This window comes from Rattus norvegicus, chromosome 3 (assembly GCF_036323735.1).
Source record: "Rattus norvegicus strain BN/NHsdMcwi chromosome 3, GRCr8, whole genome shotgun sequence".
In the NCBI taxonomy this organism is placed as follows: domain Eukaryota; kingdom Metazoa; phylum Chordata; class Mammalia; order Rodentia; family Muridae; genus Rattus; species Rattus norvegicus.
In genome coordinates, this window is record NC_086021.1 from 43,624,409 (window position 1) to 43,635,190 (window position 10,782).

General features: G+C 40.0%; 1 pseudogene; it reads right to left on the reverse strand.

The window, feature by feature from the left end:
* Window positions 1–739: 739 nt before the first annotated feature.
* Window positions 740–7,870, reverse strand: Vdac2-ps3 (voltage-dependent anion channel 2, pseudogene 3; annotated as a pseudogene).
* Between the last annotated feature and the right edge of the window lie 2,912 nt (window positions 7,871–10,782).

The window sequence follows — 10,782 nt, forward strand, 5'->3', positions numbered from 1 at the left end:
TCCAACTTTTCCTTTGTAGCCACACTCTCTTTCTTGAGTTGTCTTAAAGATATTCATAAGCCCTTTCAGATTACCAAGGTTACTCTGTTTCTAGGGGTCACTATACCATTGTCCCTTTAACAAGCCCCCTTATTGGGTTTCACAGTGGTGGTTCATACCTTTAATCCTTACACTCAGGAGACAGATGCAGGCAGATCTCTGTGAGTTTGAAGCCAGACTAGATTTATCATTCTTGCTTTATATCTAACAACTCCCACCAGATAAGCTTATTATAAATTCATTTAGTTCCGTTTCTCACCACTTCTTTCCAAGAATCAGGATCAGATTTTGTGTGCTCTTGTAGCTAATACCTAGAATAGTGAACTAAACAAATAACAAAACAGAGATTAAAATAAAATTGAAACACACTTTTTCAATTAGTGAATCACTAAAAGTGCATTCAAACTTAGGAAATGTACAGTTACTGCATTTTCCAGAGTAGACTCATATGACATTTATAATTCTAAACTGCAACAGAGAGAGAAAATGAGATTCTTTTTTATACAGTTTTCATAAATGTCTATTTCATCATTGGTGGGTAGAACATTTAACAGTTAACATTAAATAATGTAGAGGAGGCCGCAACAGCAGCACTGATATAACGAGATAACCATCTAACTAGAAAGCAGCCAATGGGTGACTGTCTAAATATTTAAAACACAGCTCTTGCTTAATCATCCTTTCATGTGATCACCTTTTGCTGGTTGCATGGAAATATATTAAGGCCAAATCTTCTGATATCCATTCCCAGAGGTTTCTTTTAACTGGATTAAACCTCCAATTCCAAGTCAAGCCCAAGTTTGTGGCCTCCAGCATTAAAGCTCTTCCCATATACCAGAGCAGACGGTGTAAGCTTCACACCAGGCCTCAGAGTCTGAGCATAGCCCACTCCAATTAAACTAGAGTTGTTGACCTTTGCAGAAATAGAAGCAGTGGGGTCCAACTGGTATTTAGCTATAATGTCAAAACGAGTGCAGTTGGTACCTGATGTCCAAGCAAGGTTTACTGAAGTGTCAAAATCTTCACATACTTTCTTTCTTTCTTTCTTTCTTTCTTTCTTTCTTTCTTTCTTTCTTTCTTTTTTTTCTCCCTCCCTCCCTCCCTCCCCCCCCCCCTCTCTCTCTCTCTCTTTCTTTTTCTTTCTTTCTAATCTTTATTAACTTGAGTATTTCTTATTTACATTCCGATTGTTAATCCCCTTCCCAGTTTCCCGGCCAACATCCCCGTAACCCCTCCCCCTCCCCTTCTTTATCACTGTTCCCCTCCCCATCCTCCCCCCATTACCACCCTCCCCCCAACATCACATTCACTAGGTGTTCAGTCTTGGCAGGACCAAGGGTTTCCCCTTCCACTGGTGCCCCTACTAGGCTATTCATTGCTGCCTATGAGGTTGGAGCCCAGGGTCAGTCCATGTATAGTCTTTGGGTAGTGGCTTAGTCCCTGGAAGCTCTGGTTGGTTGGCATTCTTGTTCATATGGGGTCTCCAGTCCCTTCAAGCTCTTCCAGTCCTTTCTCTGATTCCTTAAACAGGGGTCCAATTCTCAGTTCAGTGGTTTGCTGCTGGCATTCACCTATGTATTTGCTGTATTCTGGCTTTGTCTCTCAGGAGAGATCTATATCCAGTTCCTGTCGGCCTGCACTTTTTTGCTTCATCCATCTTATCTAGTTTGGTGGTTGTATATGTATGGGCCACATGTGAGGCAGGCTCTGAATGGGTGTTCCTTGAGCCTCTGTTCTAAACTTTGCCTCCCTATTCCCTGCCAAGGGTATTCTTCTTCCCCTTTTAAAGAAGGAGTGAAACATTCACATTTTTGTCATCCTTCTTGAGTTTCATGTGTTCTGTGCATCTAGAGTAATTCAAGCATTTGGGCTAACAGCCACTTATCAATGAGTACATACCATGTGTGTTTTTTCTGTGATTGGGTTACCTCACTCAGGATGATATTTTCCAGTTCCATCCATTTGCCTGTGAATTTCATAAAGTCATTGTTTTTGATAGCTGAGTAATATTTCACTGTGTAGATGTACCACATTTTCTGTATCCATTCCTCTGTTGAAGGGCATCTGGGTTCTTTCCAGCTTCTGGCTATTATAAATAAGGCTGCTATGAACATAGTGGAGCTTGTGTCTTTGTTATATGTTGGGGCATCTTTTGTGTATATGCCCAAGAGAGGTATAGCTGGATCCTCAGGTAGTTCAATGTCCAATTTTCTGAGGAACCTCCAGACTGATTTCCAGAATGGTTTTACCAGTCTGCAATCCCACAACAATGGAGGAGTGTTCCTCCTTCTCCACATCCTCACCAGTATCTGTTGTCACCTGAGTTTTGATCTTAGCCATTCTCACTGGTGTGAGGTGAAATCTCAGGGTTGTTTTGATTTGCATTTCCCTTATGACTAAAGATGTTGAACATTTCTTTAGGTGTTTCTCAGCCATTCGACATTCCTCAGCTGTGAATTCTTTGTTTAGCTCTGTACCCCATTTTTTAATAGGGTTATTTGTCTCCCTGCAGTCTAACTTCTTGAGTTCTTTGTATATTTTGGATATAAGACCTCTATCTGTTGTAGGATTGGTAAAGATCTTTTCCCAATCTGTTGGTTGCCATTTTGTCCTAACCACAGTGTCCTTTGCCTTACAGGAGCTTTGTAGTTTTATGAGATCCCATTTGTTGATTCTTGATCTTAGAGCATAAGACATTGGTGTTTTGTTCAGGAAATTTTCTCCAGTGCCTATGTGTTCGAGATGCTTCCCCACTTTTTCTTTGATTAGTTTGAGTGTATCCGGTTTGATGTGGAGGTCCTTGATCTACTTGGACTTAAGCTTTGTACATGGTGACAAGCATGGATCGATCTGCATTCTTCTACATGCTGACCTCCAGTTGAACCAGCACCATTTGCTGAAAAGGCTATCTTTTTTCCATTGGATGGTCTTGGCTCCTTTGTCAAAAATCAAGTGACCATAGGTGTGTGGGTTCATTTCTGGGTCTTCAATTCTATTCCATTGGTCTATCTGTCTGTCTCTGTACCAATACCATGCAGTTTTTTATCACTATTGCTCTGTAATACTGCTTGAGTTCAGGGATAGTGATTCCCCCAGAAGTCCTTTTATTATTGATGATAGTTTTAGGTATCCTGGGTTTTTTTGTTATTCCAGATGAATTTGCAAATTGTTCTGTCTAACTCTCTGAAGAATTGGATTGGTATTTTGATGGGGATCGCATTGAATCTGTAGATCGCTTTTGGTAAAATGGCCATTTTTACTATATTAATCCTGCCAATCCATGAGCATGGGAGATCTTTCCATCTTCTGAGGTCTTCTTCAATTTCTTTCTTCAGAGTCTTGAAGTTCTTATTGTACAGATCTTTTACTTGCTTGGTTAAAGTCACACTGAGGTATTTTATATTATTTGGTACTATTATGAAGGGTGTCATTTCCACAATTTCTTTCTCGGCTCGTTTCTCTTTTGTGTCGAGGAAGGCTACTGATTTATTTGAGTTTATTTTATATCCAGCAACTTTGCTGAAGGTGTTTATCAGCTTTAGTAGTTCTCTGGTGGAACTTTTGGGATCACTTAAATATACTATCATATCATCTGCAAATAGTGATATTTTGACTTCTTCTTTTCCGATCTGTATCCCCTTGATCTCCTTTTGTCCTGTGATTGCTCTGGCTAGAACTTCAAGAACTAATTTGAATAAGTAGGGAGAGAGTGGGCAGCCTTGTCTAGTCCCTGATTTTAGTGGGATTGCTTCAAGTTTCTCTCCATTTAGTTTAATGTTAGCAACTGGTTTGCTGTATATGACTTTTACTATGTTTAGGTATGTGCCTTGAATTCCTATTCTTTCCAGGACTTTTATCATGAAGGGGTGTTGAATTTTGTCAAATGCATTCTCAGCATCTAATAAAATGATTATGTGGTTTTGTTCTTTTAGTTTATTTATATAATGGATCATGTTGATGGTTTTCCATACATTAGACCATCCCTGCATGCCTGGGATGAAGCCTACTTGATCATGGTGAATGATTGTTTTGATGTGCTCTTGGATTCGGTTTGCCAGAATTTTATTGAGTATTTTTGCATTGATATTCATAGGGGAAATTGGTCTGAAGGCCTCTTTCTTTGTTGTGTCTTTGTGTGGTTTAGGTATAAGAGTAATTGTGGCTTCGTAGAAGGAATTCGGTAGGGCTCCATCTGTTTCAATTTTGTGGAATAGTTTGGATAATATTGGTATGAGGTCTTCTATGAAGGTCTGATAGAATTCTGCACTAAACCCGTCTGGACCTGGGCTCTTTTTGGTTGGGAGACTTAATGACTGCTTCTATTTCTTTAGGAGTTATGGGGTTGTTTAACTGGTTTATCTGTTCCTGATTTAACTTCGGTACCTGGTATCTGTCTAGGAAATTGATCATTTCCTGCAGATTTTCAAGTTTTGTTGAATTTAGGCTTTTGTAGTAGGACCTGATGATTTTTTGAATTTCCTCTGATTCTGTAGTTATGTCTCCCTTTTTATTTCTGATTTTGTTAATTTGGACACACTCTCTGTGTCCTCTCATTAGTCTGGCTAAGGGTTTATCTATCTTGTTGATCTTCTCAAAGAACCAACTTGTGGTTCTGTTGATTCTTTGTCTGGTCCTTTTTGTTTCTACTTGGTTGATTTCAGCTCTGAGTTTGATTATTTCCTGCTTTCTACTACTCCTGGGTGTATTTGCTTCTTTTTGTTCTAGAGCTTTTAGGTGTGCTGTCAAGCTGCTGACATATGCTGTCTCCTGTTTCTTTCTTCAGGCACTCAGAGCTATGAGTTTTCCTCTTAGCACAGTTTTCATTGTGTGCCATAAGTTTCGGTATGTTGTACCTTCATTTTCATTAAATTCTAAGAAGTCTTTAATTTCTTTCTTTATTTCTTCCTTGACCAGGTTATCGTTGAGTAGAGCATTGTTCAACTTTCATGTATATGTGGGTGTTCTTCCCTTATTGTTATTGAAGACCAGCTTTAGGCCGTGGTGGTCTGATAGGACGCATGGGATTATCTCTATCTTTCTATATCTATTGAGGCCTGTTTTATGACCAATTATATGGTCAATTTTGGAGAAAGTACCATGAGGTGCTGAGAAGAATGTATATCCTTTTGCTTTAGGATAGAATGTTCTATAAATATCTGTTAAGTCCATTTGGTTCATGACTTCTCTTAGTCTGTCTATGTCTGTGTATAATTTCTTTTTCCATGATCTGTCCATTGATGACAGTGAGTTGTTGAAATCTCCTACTACTATTGTGTGAGGTACAATGTGTGCTTTGAGCTTTAGTAAGGTTTCTTTTATGTATGTAGGTGCCCTTGTATTCGGAGCACAAATATTTAGGATTGAGAGTTCATCTTGGTGGATTTTTAATTTGATGAATATCAAGTGTCCTTCCTTATCTTTTTTGATGATTTTTAGTTGAAAATCGAATTTATTCTATATTCAAATGTCTATTCCAGCTTGCTTCTTCCGACCATTTGCTTGGAAAGTTGTTTTCCAGCCTTTCACTCTGAGGTAGTGTCTCTCTTTGTCTCTGAGGTGTGTTTCCTGTAGGCAGCAGAATGCAGGGTCCTCATTGCATATCCAGTTTGTTAATCTATATCTTTTTATTGGGGAGTTGAGACCATTGATATTGAGAGATATTAAGGAATAGTGATTATTGCTTCCTGTTATATTCATATTTGGATGTGATTATGTTTGTGTGCTTTTCTTCTCTTTGTTTGTTATCATGATGATTAGTTTCTTGCTTTTTCTAGGGTGTAGCTTGCATCCTTATGTTGGGCTTTACCATTTATTACCTTTGTAGCATGGGATTTGTAGAAAGACATTGTTTAAATTTGGTTTTGTCATGGAATATCTTGGTTTCTCCATCAATGTTAATTGAGAGTTTTGCAGGATACAGTAACCTGGGCTGGCAGTTGTGTTCTCTTAGTGTCTGTATGACATCTGTCCAGGATCTTCTGGCTTTCTTAGTCTCTGGAGAAAAGTCTGGTGTGATTCTGATAGATCTGCCTTTATATTTTACTTGACCTTTTCCCCGTATTGCTTTTAATATTCTTTCTTTATTTTGTGCATTTGGTATTTTGACTATCATGTGATGGGAGAAGTTTCTTTTCTGGTCCAATCTATTTGTAGTTCTGTAGGCTTCTTGTATGTTTTTGGTTATCTCTTTCTTTAGGTTAGGGAAGCTTTCTTCTATGATTTTGTTGAAAATATTTACTGGTCCTTTGAGGTTGGAGTCTTCACTCTCTTCTATACATATTATCCTTAGGTTTGATCTTCTCATTGAGTCCTGGATTTCCTGTATGTTTTCGACCAGTAGCTTTTTCCGTTTTACATTTTCTTTGACCATTGTGTTGATGATTTCTATGGAATCTTCTGCTCCTGAGATTCTCTCTTCTATCTCTTGTATTCTGTTGGTGATGCTTGTATCTAAGGCTCCTTGTCTCTTCCTTTGGTTTTCTATATCCATTGTTGTTTCTCTGTGTCCTTTCTTTATTGCTTCTATTTCCATTTTTAATTCCTTCAACTGTTTGATTGTGTTTTCCTGGAATTCTTTCAGGGATTTTTGTGATTCCTCTCTATAGGCTTCTACTTGTTTATTTATGTTTTCCTGTGTTTCTCTAAGGGAGTTCTTCATGTCTTTCTTGAAGTCCTCCAGCATCATGATCAAATATGATTTCAAATCTAGATCTTGCTTTTCTTGTGTGTTTGGATATTCAGTGTTTGCATTGGTGGGAGAATTGGGCTCCAATGATGCCATGTAGTCTTGGTTTCTGTTGCTTGGTTTCCTGAGCTTGCCTCTCGCCATCAGGTTGTCTCTGGTGTTACCGTGTTCTGCTATTTCTGACAGTGGCTAGACTGTCCTATAGGCCTGTGTGTAAGGGGTGCTGTCGACCTGTTTTCCTGTTTTCTTTCAGCCAGTTATGGGAACAGAGTGTTCTGTTTTCAGGCTTGTAGTCTTTCCTGTCTACTGGTCTTCAGCTGTTCCTGTGGTGCCTGTGTCCTTAGTCCACCAGGCAGGTCACTTGGAGCAGAAAAGTTGGTCTTACCTGTGGTTCTGCAGCTCAAGTTGCTCGTGGGGATCTGCATTTGAGCTCTCAGTGAGGGCGGCAACCAGGAGGGCCTGCGCCGCCTCTTCCGGGAGCCCCCGTGCACTGGGGTCCACAGACTTTCTGATAAATTGATCCTCCAAATTCTGTCCCATTATTTACATTTGTGTGTAGCTGGAAGTCTCCAGTCCTGTAGCAGACTGCGAAGTTGTTCCTTGTCAGCTTTGACTTGGCACTGTCAAAGGTCATTTGGTACCCAGCAAGCCAGCCCTTGTAACCAAAGACCCATGAATGGCATGTCCAGCAAAATCGAAATCAAAATCAACATCATAGCCAAGGTTTATACATTCTCTTTTGTAAGCAGACTTGATTTTACCACTTTTCTTTCCTGTGTTCGGTGAAAACATGGTGTCAAAGGTCAGTTTCAAACCTTGACAAATCTGGTTTTCAATTGCAATCTCTGTCCCCAGAGTGTTGTTGGTGTTCCATTTCTCTGTGAAAGTCAGAGCATACCCACACCATTTGTACTTGGTCTCCAAGGTCCCACTGACTTTACCAGTGTCTGTATTAGATGAGCCAGATATTGAAAATTCCCCACCACTGCATGACATCGTTTTCACATCCAGCTTTACCAACCCCAAACCAAATCCTTTGTTGAAAATATCCCTGGCAGCTTTGCCAAGGTCAGCGTAGGGTGGAGGGATACACATTGGCCGTGGGCATACCAGTACACAACACTCAGCCATGGCGAAGTCTCGGGGAAAAGGTGATCTGCTGGTGTCCTGAAGGGCGCTGCTGCCACCGCTCGGCTCGCAGCTGAGGCCACTCCGCTATCTGGAAGTTGTGCTGCTGCCACCACGGCTGGAGGGCGAAGTAAAGGAGACACAGTTGCACCCAGCCGCAAGCCTGGCCTCCCCGGAAAATGAGATTTTTTAATGTTTGACCTGAAGGTATTTTTGTTAGAGTTTAGCATATCATGACTTCCTATGGGTGGAAGCCTGAAGACAGAAGATGAATATGATTATTGCGGTTCTTCTCACAACTAGATATTTCTCACAGCTCTACTGAACCACTATATTCTTTTATTTATTTATTTATTTATTTATTTATTTATTTATTTATTTATTTATTTATTTAATGTACGTGAGTACATTGTCGCTGACTTCAGACATGCCCATTACAGATGGTTGTGAGCCACCATGTGGTCGCTGGGAATTGAACTCAGGACCTCTGGAAGAGCAGTCGGTGCTCTTAACCACTGAGCCATCTCTCCAGCCCGAACCACTATATTCTTAGTCTTAGTAATTATTCTAGTAAATAATAAATCAGAAGAATTATTAAAAATGCACCCCCTCAGAGTTCAGTAGATGTTGACACTGTATTCAAACCAACACCCTATTATCTGGATCAGAAAATGATATGCAACTACACCTAAGAACTATCACTTAGTATTGATATTTTTTCTACCTCCATTTTCATGTCCTTTTTTTTTTCTCTAGAGTATGACCTGAGCATCAAATCATGTGTAGTAATTAGAGGTGAAGGATGGTCAAGAAATGTTCTAAACATTATTGTGTAAGTAGTTCCTTTTACAACTTAAACATTTTTAAATTTTTTTATTAGATATACTTCTTTACTTTCATTTCAAATGTTATTCCCCTTCCTGATTTCCATAAGACCCCCTCCCCTCCCCCTCCCCATATGGGTATTCCTCTCATGCACTCCCCCTTACTGCCCCCCCATTTCCCTACATTGGGGGTCCAACGTTGGAAGGACCAAGGGCTTTCCCTTCCACTGGTGCCGCAACAAAGCTATTCTCTGCTACATATACAGTTGGAGCCCAGGGTCAGTCCATGTATAGTCTTTCGGTAGTGGTTTAGTCCCTGGAAGCTCTGGTTGGTTGGCACTGTTGTTTTTATGGGGTTCCAAGCTCCTTCACCTTTTTCAATACTTCCTCTAATTCCCACCCCCACTCCCAAAGGGGTCCTGTTCTCAGTTCAGTGGTTTGCTGCTAGCATTGACCTCTTCTAATGGACATGCTCTGGATGTCAGAGATCTATATCTGGTCCCTTTCAGCATGCATTTTTTAGCTTCATCAGTCTTACCTAGTTTTGGCGGCTGCATTTATATGGGCCACATGTGGGGGAGTCTCTGAATGGTCATTCTTTGAGTCGCTGCTCTAAACTTTGCTTCCATATCCCCTCCTATGGATATATTTTTCCCCTTTTAAAAAGGAGTGGGAGCATCTGCATTTTTGTCATCCTTCTTGAGATTCCTGTGGTCTGTGGATTGCATCTTGGGTAATTCAAGCTTTTTGGCTAATATCCACTTATCAATGAGTGCACACCAAGTGTGTTTTTCTGTGATTGAGTAACCTCACTCAGGATGATATTTTCCAGTTCCATCCATTTGCCTATGAATTTCATAAAGTCATTGTTTTTGATAGCTGAGTAGTACTCCATTGTGTAGATGTACCACATTTTTAAAATTCATTCCTCTGTTGAAGGGCATCTGGGTTCTTTCCAGCTTCTGGCTATTATAAATAAGGCTGCTATGAACATAGTGGAACACGTGTCTTTTTTATATGTTGGAGCATCTTTTGGGTAAATGCCCAGAAGAGGTATAGCTGGATCCTCAGACAGTTCAATGTCCAATTTTCTGAGGAACCTCCAGACTGATTTCCAGAATGGCTGTACCAGTCTGCAATCCCACCAACAATGGAGGAGTGTTCCTCTTTCACCACACCCTCACCAGCATCTGCTGTCACCTGAGTTTTTTATCTTAGCCATCCTGCCTGGTGTGAGGCTGAATCTCAGGGTTGTTTTGATTTGCATTTCTCTGATGACTAAGGATGTTGAGCATTTCTTTAGGTGCTTTTTGGCAATTTGATAATTCTCAGCTGAGAATGTTTTGTTTAGCTCTGAACCCCATTTTTTAATAGGGTTATTTGGCTCTTTGGAGTCTAACTTCTTGAGTTCTTTGTATATTTTGGATATTAGCCCTCTATCAGATGTAGGATTGGTAAAGATCTTTTCCCAATCTGTTGGTTGTCGTTTTGTCCAAATGACAGTGTCTTTTGCTTTACAAAAGCTTTGCAGTTTTACAAGGTCTTATTTGTTGATTCTTGATCTTAGAGCATGAGCCATTGGTGTTTTGTTCAGGAAGTTTTCCCCAGTGCCCATGTGTTTGAGACTCTTCCCCACCTTTTCTTCTATTAGTTTGAGTGTATCTGGTTTGATGTGGAGGTCCTTGATCCACTTCAGCTTAAGCTTTGTACATGGTGATAAGAATGGATTGATCTGCATTCTTCTACATGCTGACCTCCAGTTGAACCAGCACCACTTGTTGAAAATGCTATGTTTCTTCCATTGGATGGTTTTAGCTCCTTTGTCAAAGATCAAGTGGCTATAGGTGTGTGGGTTCATTTCTGGGTCTTCGATTCTGTTCCACTGCTTTACCTGCTGGTCTCTGTTCCAATACCATACAGTTTTTATACTATTGCTCTGTAATACTGCTTGAAGTAAGGGTTGGTGATTTCCCCAGGAGTTCTTTTATTGTTGAGTATACTTTTTGCTATCCTGGGTTTTTTGTTATTCCTGATGAATTTACAGATTGCTCTTTCGATCTCTATAAAGAATTGAGTAGGAATTTTGATGAGGATTTCATTGAATTT